This window comes from Suricata suricatta, chromosome 8 (assembly GCF_006229205.1).
Source record: "Suricata suricatta isolate VVHF042 chromosome 8, meerkat_22Aug2017_6uvM2_HiC, whole genome shotgun sequence".
NCBI lineage: Eukaryota > Metazoa > Chordata > Mammalia > Carnivora > Herpestidae > Suricata > Suricata suricatta.
The window spans coordinates 91,636,470-91,645,068 of NC_043707.1; the positions used below are offsets into that span (position 1 = coordinate 91,636,470).

At 39.4% G+C, this 8,599-nt stretch overlaps 1 pseudogene; it reads right to left on the minus strand.

Moving 5' to 3' along the window:
• Positions 1-316: 316 nt before the first annotated feature.
• Positions 317-495, minus strand: LOC115300461 (annotated as a pseudogene).
• Positions 496-8,599: the final 8,104 nt, after the last annotated feature.

An 8,599-nucleotide genomic window follows, 5' to 3' on the forward strand; every position in this document is an offset into this window, starting at 1 on the left:
TACCACAGTAGATTTAAATCCAGGTTGCACATTTAAAATACTAAGTTGATTCACCTTCTAGAAGCAGCTGTGTTGCAATGGGAGGAGTCCAGATCTAAAGTCAGAAGACTGATGTGCATCCTAACTCTACCATAGACTAATTGCATGGCCTTAGGAAGCCACTTAGCTTCTCGGATTCAGTGTATTCCACATAACATGAGAAAATAATACCTACCCTGCTGACCACATGGGGATATTGTGAGCTGTGTGAATAGTATGAGAAGAGTATTAGAAGGACTAATCCAATCCAAGGTACTGACTTAGGCCTTATGAAGGGCTACAGCATACCTGGCCTGCCCCTCTGGAGTGTCAGGACAGCATTTACAGACATTACCTGGAACCATCCAGTTTAGATCTTTATTAACAACTCTTTAAAATTAAGACCTTATAAAGAAAATAATAAAATTCAATGGACAATTTTTACACTTGATCTTAGCCAAAAGGCCGAGAAGCGATCAATGGACAATTTTTGACTCCTTATGTTAGACATACTAATTACATTTATTCAGCTTCAGGAAATGTTAGACCTGTGTGTGTATACATACATGTGTGTGAGTACCTGCACATTTGTGTGGGTACAGTAGAAAGAGCCTGAGTTAGGAGGTCAGACTGAGCTGCCATTAGATCCCAGTTCAGTCCTGCATTCATTAGCTGTGTTACTTTGGACAAGTTATCAAGTGACACTAAATCTCAATTTCCTAGTTGGTAAGATGCAGATAATAGGTTCTTATGAGAGTGAAATAAGACCAAATACTTCTTTCATTACCCTTGCTTATTGTTCAATAAATAGTAGCTTTTGCTAACATTAATATTATCTACACATAATATGTATTCTGTTCTGGCATTGATACTAATCCCCCCTCTGTAGAAAACGATTCTGTTCAGATCCTCTCCTTCATTGTTATGGTTACATCTTCAGATCTGAAAAGTTGTCTCCTGAATTCTGGTTCTTTAAAATTATTTTAGAGAATTTTCATGTTGTCTATAATTTTCCCAAGTTCAGAGTTTAAATCTTCATCAGTTGTACTCTGTAGTTCTAATTTTTGCTATTCCCAATTTACTATTTTCTAATTTTTGTTAGTAAAGGAAAACATCTGGAGTAAAACACAACTCCAAAAGATTATGACTCCCCTACTTCAAGGTTGCCACCTCAGAATTTTTTTTTTGTGGCCCTATTAGACAACTCCCCAAGTGAGAGCATCGTGGGATTTTATTCTTATATGACCACTGTCAATGTGCTACTTAATGTTACAATAACCATATAGAGCTGTACACATGTTAGCTATAGCAGTATTTAATTAGCTACTAAGTTATGGACAAAAACTGGGAAGGTTAATTTTTTTTACAAATAATTGTTTGGTCCCTGAACCTCATCAAAGTTTAAATAGTTGTGTTCATCAATAAAATAGAAAAAAAGAAACTCCAAGATATGCATTTTGTCTTATCCATTACCACCAGGAAAATCTTCCTTTTATCGTATCTTCTCACCATTCAGACATTCAAATGTACCCCACTGCTTTGGAATTATCCAAATTTGTTATTCTGGAAGGGCTTTCCCAGTATTCTATTGTCTGCTACCTATTCCTCTCCTTTTCCTGCCACCCCATGTGAATTTTTTGCTTCAACAAGCTGCTGTGTTTACTGTTCATAAATTGTTCCCATGCACATTCCTTCTTCCTTGCACTTGATTAAGCCATTCTCCTGCTTTTCATGTGCTCATCACCCACCAACTGTCCATTCCACTCTAGGCCTTCTTCAAAGTCAAGCTCAGTATATTCCTTCCCACAGAGAGCACCCTTACCCCTCAACTCTGAAATTACCAATCATTAGTACCACTCATTTGACAATTGATTATATAATCATTGTAGTTTACCAGTGGTTTCACAGAATTTTTTTTTACTTAATAGTAATGACAGTTGCCCCTTAGGGAACACCTACCATGGTCTAGGCACTCTGCTGAGTGCTTTATGAATATCATGTTTAATCCAAATAGTCATCCCCTTTACAGATGAAGAATTGGGGGCATAGAATAGTTTTATAAGTTCCCCAAAGTCAGTCAGCTGATAAATAGCAGTTGAGGTTCACAGTCATGTCTGAATCTGAGACCCAACCTTTTGACCACGGCACATACTGTCTCAATTGTACAATACAGTGCAAAGAAGTCAAGTGGTGTGACCAAAGCTGGTAAGAGAAAGCCAGTTGCTCTCACCCAGCTCAGTCTAAGTTCAGACAGCTTTCTAGTATACTAAATATATGCTATCACCTATAACTATATTGAACTTTTGTTATTTAACCTAACATGTAAAGTTGTCTACTAGCTTAAGATCTCTGAATACAATAATGGAATAACTGAAGTGTTGGGCGTCAGACAAATGGCTAGTGGTTAATGCACCAATAATAGACTTGATGATGTATGCAGTGGCCTGGGGATAGGAGAAAATAGGCTGATCTGGGTGCAATTACTATCTTCTTAGTAAACCTGGGGAAACTTTATGGACTGTTCTTTGAAGAGTGATTATCTAAGTATTGAAAAGACTTGCTTTGTTTGTTTGTTTAAAGCAAAAGCAGTCTTTGTCATGACTTCTTTATGTTCAATGGATACCCAGGTTACTTACTCTGTCTAGCCTTTGGGACTAGCTAGCAAAGAAAGCCAGGGAGGGCCAGTGTCTGCTTAAAGGAAGAAAACTGGAATTCCAGAGAAAACGTCAATGTACTCCCATTCTTTGCAACACAAGACCAGATGCTCAGCAGCAGGTATATGTAGAATTAAAGCAACGGCAATATAACAGTAATAAACATTTTACGTGCCTGCAGCTACTGTAACAGGAAAATCTAATGTAAATGGTTTGCAATGCCCATGTGGGGTGTGCTGTGGCTATGCCTTTCACATGTGTCTTGCATATGGCGCCCATAAGTACAGTATAAAAGATGGAAATACAATAAAATCTCTTCTCTTTCACTTTTCTGGGGGGTTGGTGTGGGAAAATGTTGCAAATAGTAGCTACATGTAAATTGAAGGAAATCTGTAAATGACTTTGCACTTAGTTTGTTGTTGTGTAGTAGACTTAATAATAATTAAGCATAGTGCCTGCACTTAGTAAGGCAGTCATTGTGAAGTTTCTATTTTTAGTAGTAGTAACTTATAATTAGTTCGTGCCTTATAAACACGCATTACAGTACCAGTGGAGTGTCTCTTCTAGGTTTGCTTACATCTGTCCATCTGCTAAACTTCTGCTCAATGTCCGTTTCTGGAAGTTCATTGTTGCTTCACACCTACCCCATATTCTCAAACAATCTTTATCTTTAATGGAACTAACATTTTAATCTCCATCTGCCTAACTCCTTTGCTTATCTCAACTGCTTTAGAACTCATGTATAAAGGAGTGTCCTTGCTTAGACCTCCTTCAAATCCCAGGAGTGAAGAGTGACAACAATATATGGGTTTTTTTAAGTTTATTTTTTTATTTTGAGGTAGAGAGCAAGCAGGTAGGGTCAGAGAGAAGGGAGAGAGAGAGAGAGAGAGGATCCCAAGCAGACTCTACACTGTCAGTGCAGAGCCCAATATGGGGCTCGAACTCACAAACTGTGAGACCCTGGCATGAGCCAAAATCAAGAGTCTGGCACTTAACTAAGCCACCCTGGTGCCCCAACAATGTATATTAAGCACCTGGTACAGTTCCTGGTACAATAAAGGAAAGCTAGTCTTAATTAGGAGTGATTTGGGATATATTAGACTCATTCCCACTTGATCCTTGCTATAGGTAGTGCTATGAAGGTGGATCTGGCAGTTCAGAAGAACCAGAGTCCCTAGGACCTATAGAAATTTTTGGAAGGGAACCTGAGCTATGAACCGTCACCAGGAGTCATAGATGTCATTGGGTAGATGGTTGTTGTGATGCTGGCTTTGTGTAGAAAGCTCAAAACATAGAGGGAGTTTAAGCTAATTATAAGTTCTCTAAGTCAGTGTATTTGGACGCTCACTGTGCATCAGAGTTATAATGGAGCTTTTATCTCTCTCTCTCTCTTTTTTTTTAGGAAAAGAATGAGAGAGAGTAGTAGAGGGAGAAAGAATCTTAAGCAGGCTTCACAGCCAGGGAAGAGCCCTGACGTGGGGTTTGATTTCATGACCCTGAGATCATGACCTGAGCTGAAATCAAGTGTCGAATGCTTAGCTGACTGAGCCACCCAGGCACCCCTATAATGGAGATTTTAAAAGAGCAATACTGAGGGTCCATTCCTTATTTTTTTGAGATGGGGTCGAGGCATCAGCATTTTTTTCTAAGCTCCCCAGATGAAGCCAACATGATGAGGTCAGGTTGAGAAACATGGCTCTAAATAAAAACAGAGACACTAGGGGGAGTATTTCCTAGTCTCTGGGATTGGATAGCCCTGTTCAGACTCCAGCTCTGTGAAATATTAGTTCTCTGACCTTGGGAAAGGTAATTAACCTCTCTGTGCCTCAGTTGTCTCATCTGTAAAGTTAAGTTGAAAATAGCACCTGCTTCCTAGGGTGGACATGAAGATTAAATACATTAAAATGAGCATTTAGGACCTGACACATGGTAAGGCTCACTAAATACTAACTATGTTCATGATGTTTATACTTCTAAAAGTTTAGAAGTTTGCACATATAAACTTAAAGAAACCCTATTTATGTGTCTAAATTTTTTCAAATAAGATTTAGAAAGAGTTCCCATGTTCAGAATTTCTTATACAGACAATCTCTGACAGTCTTATATGATAGTCTATGGTGAAAAAGCAGTATATATTCAGCAGAAACCATAGTTAGGATTTTGAATTTTGATATTTTCCTGGAATAGCAATATGTGGTAAGATACTCACTGGTAATGCTGGGCAGTGGCAGTGAGCCACAGCTCCCAGTCAAGCATGCGATCACGAGGGTCAACAACTGGTACACTTACAACCATTCTGTTTTCACTTTCTGTACAGTATTCAATAAGTTACATGAGATTCAACACTTTACTATAAAATAGGCTTCATGTTAGATGATTTTGCTCAATTGTACACTAATGTGAGTGTTTTAAGTGTGTTTAAAGTAGGCAAGGCAAGGCTTTGATGTTTGGTAGGTTAGGTATATGACATACATTTTCAACCAAAACTGGGTTTATCAGGATGTAACCCCATCATATGGCGAGGACAATCTGTAATTTACTTACAAGCAAGTAACTTCCAAAAATCAATTTGGAAGGTATCCTGAAAGGTATTTGTTTCTCTAGGAAATATTCACAATGAAGAATGGTATTCATTTCTTTATTCACTCATCTATTTACTCACTCACTTAATCACTCATTCATCCCCTTGATCTTTGGATGAGACCTTGGACTATGGAACCAGACTTCCTGGGTTTGATTCTTGGCTCTGCTACTTATAGGGGTATGACTTTGAGCAAGCTATTTAACGTCTCTGTGCTTATTCCCTTATCTGTAAAACAGGAACATAAGAGTAGCTCCCTCACGTGTTATTTAAAGTCCTCAGGGTGACTGGGTGGCTCAGTCAGTTAAGCATCCAACTCTTGATTTCAGCTCAGGTCATGATCTTACAGTTTGTGAGATTGAGCCCTGCTGACATCATGGAGTTTGCTTGGGATTCTCTCTCTCCCTCTCTCTCTGCCTCTCTCTCTCTAAATATAAATAAATAAACATTCTAAAAATAAATAAATAAAATAAAAGTAATTTTTAAAAGAGTCCTAATGGAGTTGGTTTATACACAGTGCTGTTTTGGATTGAATGTGTCCACCCCAAATTCCTATGTGGAAGCACTAACTTCCTCCATATGATGATATTTGGAGGTTGGAGCTTTGAGAGGTGATTGGGTTTAGATGAGGTCATGAAGGTAGAGTTCCATGATGGGATTAGAGACTAGTGTTTTAGTACTGAGAGACCAAAGCTTCCTCTGTTCTCTATATCGTGAGGAGGCTGCAGTGGGCAAATTACAGTCTGCAAGCCAGGAAGAGAGCCCTCATCAGGGAACAGAATCATCTAGTACCTTGATATCGGACTTCCCAGCCTCCAGAACTTCAAGAAATAAAAGTCTGTTGCTTAAGCTACCCAATCTATGGTATTTTATTATGGTCACCTGAACTAAGACAACTGTAGAAGAGTATCTGACTGGCATGTAGCAAATGTTTATTAAATATTAGTTATTATAATTATTTCTCTCCTCCTTAACATACGTTACCCCAATTACCTTACTACTACTACTGCTACTATTATTACTACTACTTCTACTATACACACACACACACACACACACACACACACACACACAAATGTGAACTCTGTGACAGCAAGAACCTTGTTCAACATTGTATCCCCAGAGCCTAAAACTGTATATAGAGCATAAAATGCATTCAAAGAGTACAGTTGTTGAATTTATTCATTGATTCATTTATTCTGCAAATATTTATGAGTACTTACTATTTGCTAGGCACTATGGTAGGCTTTCTTATGTGTGGTATGTTGAAAAGAGGCCAGGGTTCTTAAACTGTTTTATGGTTTGTTTGTTTGTTTGTTTGTTTGTTTGTTTTATGTTTCATGACATGTAACAATAAACATACCTCTTCTTGGTTTCCTTACATAACAGATCAAGGGACTGGCTGTATGAGCTCTCTGTCTCTTCCACAGCCAACATTTCCTAAGGATAGAGGCTAACAGTCTACTGTTACAGGAAAGCAATACAATTCTTCAGTGAACTCTTTCTTGGCCAAGTTTGGTGGCAAGGAGTTGTTTGTTTAGCCAGTAATACTTGGTGGGCTCACACCACAGAGGAATGTTTTCTTAGACCATGACTGGGAAGCCTTGTTCTAACACGTCTGGGATTTATTTAACCATTCAGGGCTTCAAGTTGCTCCGGAGTCTGAAAAACTTCTTTTTCTTCAACATGGGCTGTGTGAGAGTGGTTCTAAGCCTGGTAGGCATTTTCCTTATTTAATTATTTACCGAGAAATGTTTGTTATGTTATGTCATGTTGTGTTATGTTATGTTTATGCTATACTTTGGAATGCCTTTGGCGTTACCAATTGACAGAATGCTTAATGAGACCTGTCAAAACTGCTTCTCCATGAGGCTTCTTAAATAAGGATAATGCCTACTAGGCTTAGAACCACTCTCACACAGCCCATGTTGAAGAAATACAAGTTTTTCAGACTCCGGAGCAACTTGAAGCCCTGAATGGTTAAATAAATCCCAGACGTGTTAGAACAAGGCTTCCCAGTCATGGTCTAAGAAAACATTTCTCTGTGGTGTGAGCCCACCAAGCACCCATCTGCCTGGTGCTTCTAATCCTCCCCAGGATTTTGCAAAGTTAATTTTGAGTTGGGTGGCTTGACCATCACATATTTAATGAGAAAATCAACCATAAGTCCAGAAGATTAAAAATAAATTTGGGAAAGAAGTTATCTCCTCCCTTCTTCACCTAGATACTGCCTTTTTCTTAAAGAAGAGAAATAGGGGGCAACTGGGTGGCTCAGTTGGTTAAGTGGCCAACTTCAGCTCAGGTCATGATCTCGTGGTTCATGAATTTGAGCCCCACATCGGGCTCTGCGCTGACAGCTCGGAGCCTGGAGCCTGCTTCAGGCTGTGTCTCCCTCTCTCTGCCCTCCCCTACTCATGCTCTCTCAAAAATACATAAATGTTTAAAAAAATTTTTTAAAGAAGATAAATAGTCATGTGTCCCTGAGCCCCAAGATGTGACATGATCCCAGGAATTATGTGTCTGCTGAACAATCAGGAAACAGACTCACCCTGGACCTCTGAGCTGTTTACAGTCCACACCTGGTGTCTCACTAGGTGTCTGCTAGTCCTAAAGCTTCCGTTAACTGACCATGGGATCTTGAGCAAGTTGTTTTTCCTCTCTGAGCTGAAGTCTTTTCTTCTAAAGTTGAGGAGGTGGGTCCAGTGAACTCTTGAGGTCCCTTCCAATTCTAGCATTTTATGTGTCTGAGATTCAGCCTCACACTCTGACTCTCTTGACAATACATACCATGATTCCAGATCCCACCTGCTTAGATATTCTTGGATTTGATCCTCTTCTGCCTTTTTTTTTCTTTTATAGTTTACTGTCAAGTTTATTTCCATAAAACACCCAGTGCTCATCCCCATAAGTGCCCTCCTCCATGCCCATCACACCCCTTCCACTCTCCCCCTCCCCCATCAACCCTCAGTTTGTTCTCAGTATTCAAGAGTCTCTCATGGTTTGCCTACCTCCCTCTCGCCAATTATTTTCCCCCTCCCCCTCCCCCATGATCCTCTGTTAAGCTTCTCCTGTTGCACTTATGAGTGAAAACATATGATATCTGTCCTCTGCCTGACTTATTTCACTTAGCATGACACCCTCGAGTTCCATCCATGTTGCTGCAAATGGCCAGATTTCAATCTTTTTCATTGTATATATAAACCACATCTTCTTGATCCATTCATGGAGATTTTAGGCTGTCTCCATAATTTGGCTATTGTTGAAAGTGCTGCTATGAACATTGGGGTACATGTGTCCCTATGCATCAGCACTTATTGCTAGGTCGTAGGGGAGTTCTACTGTTAAG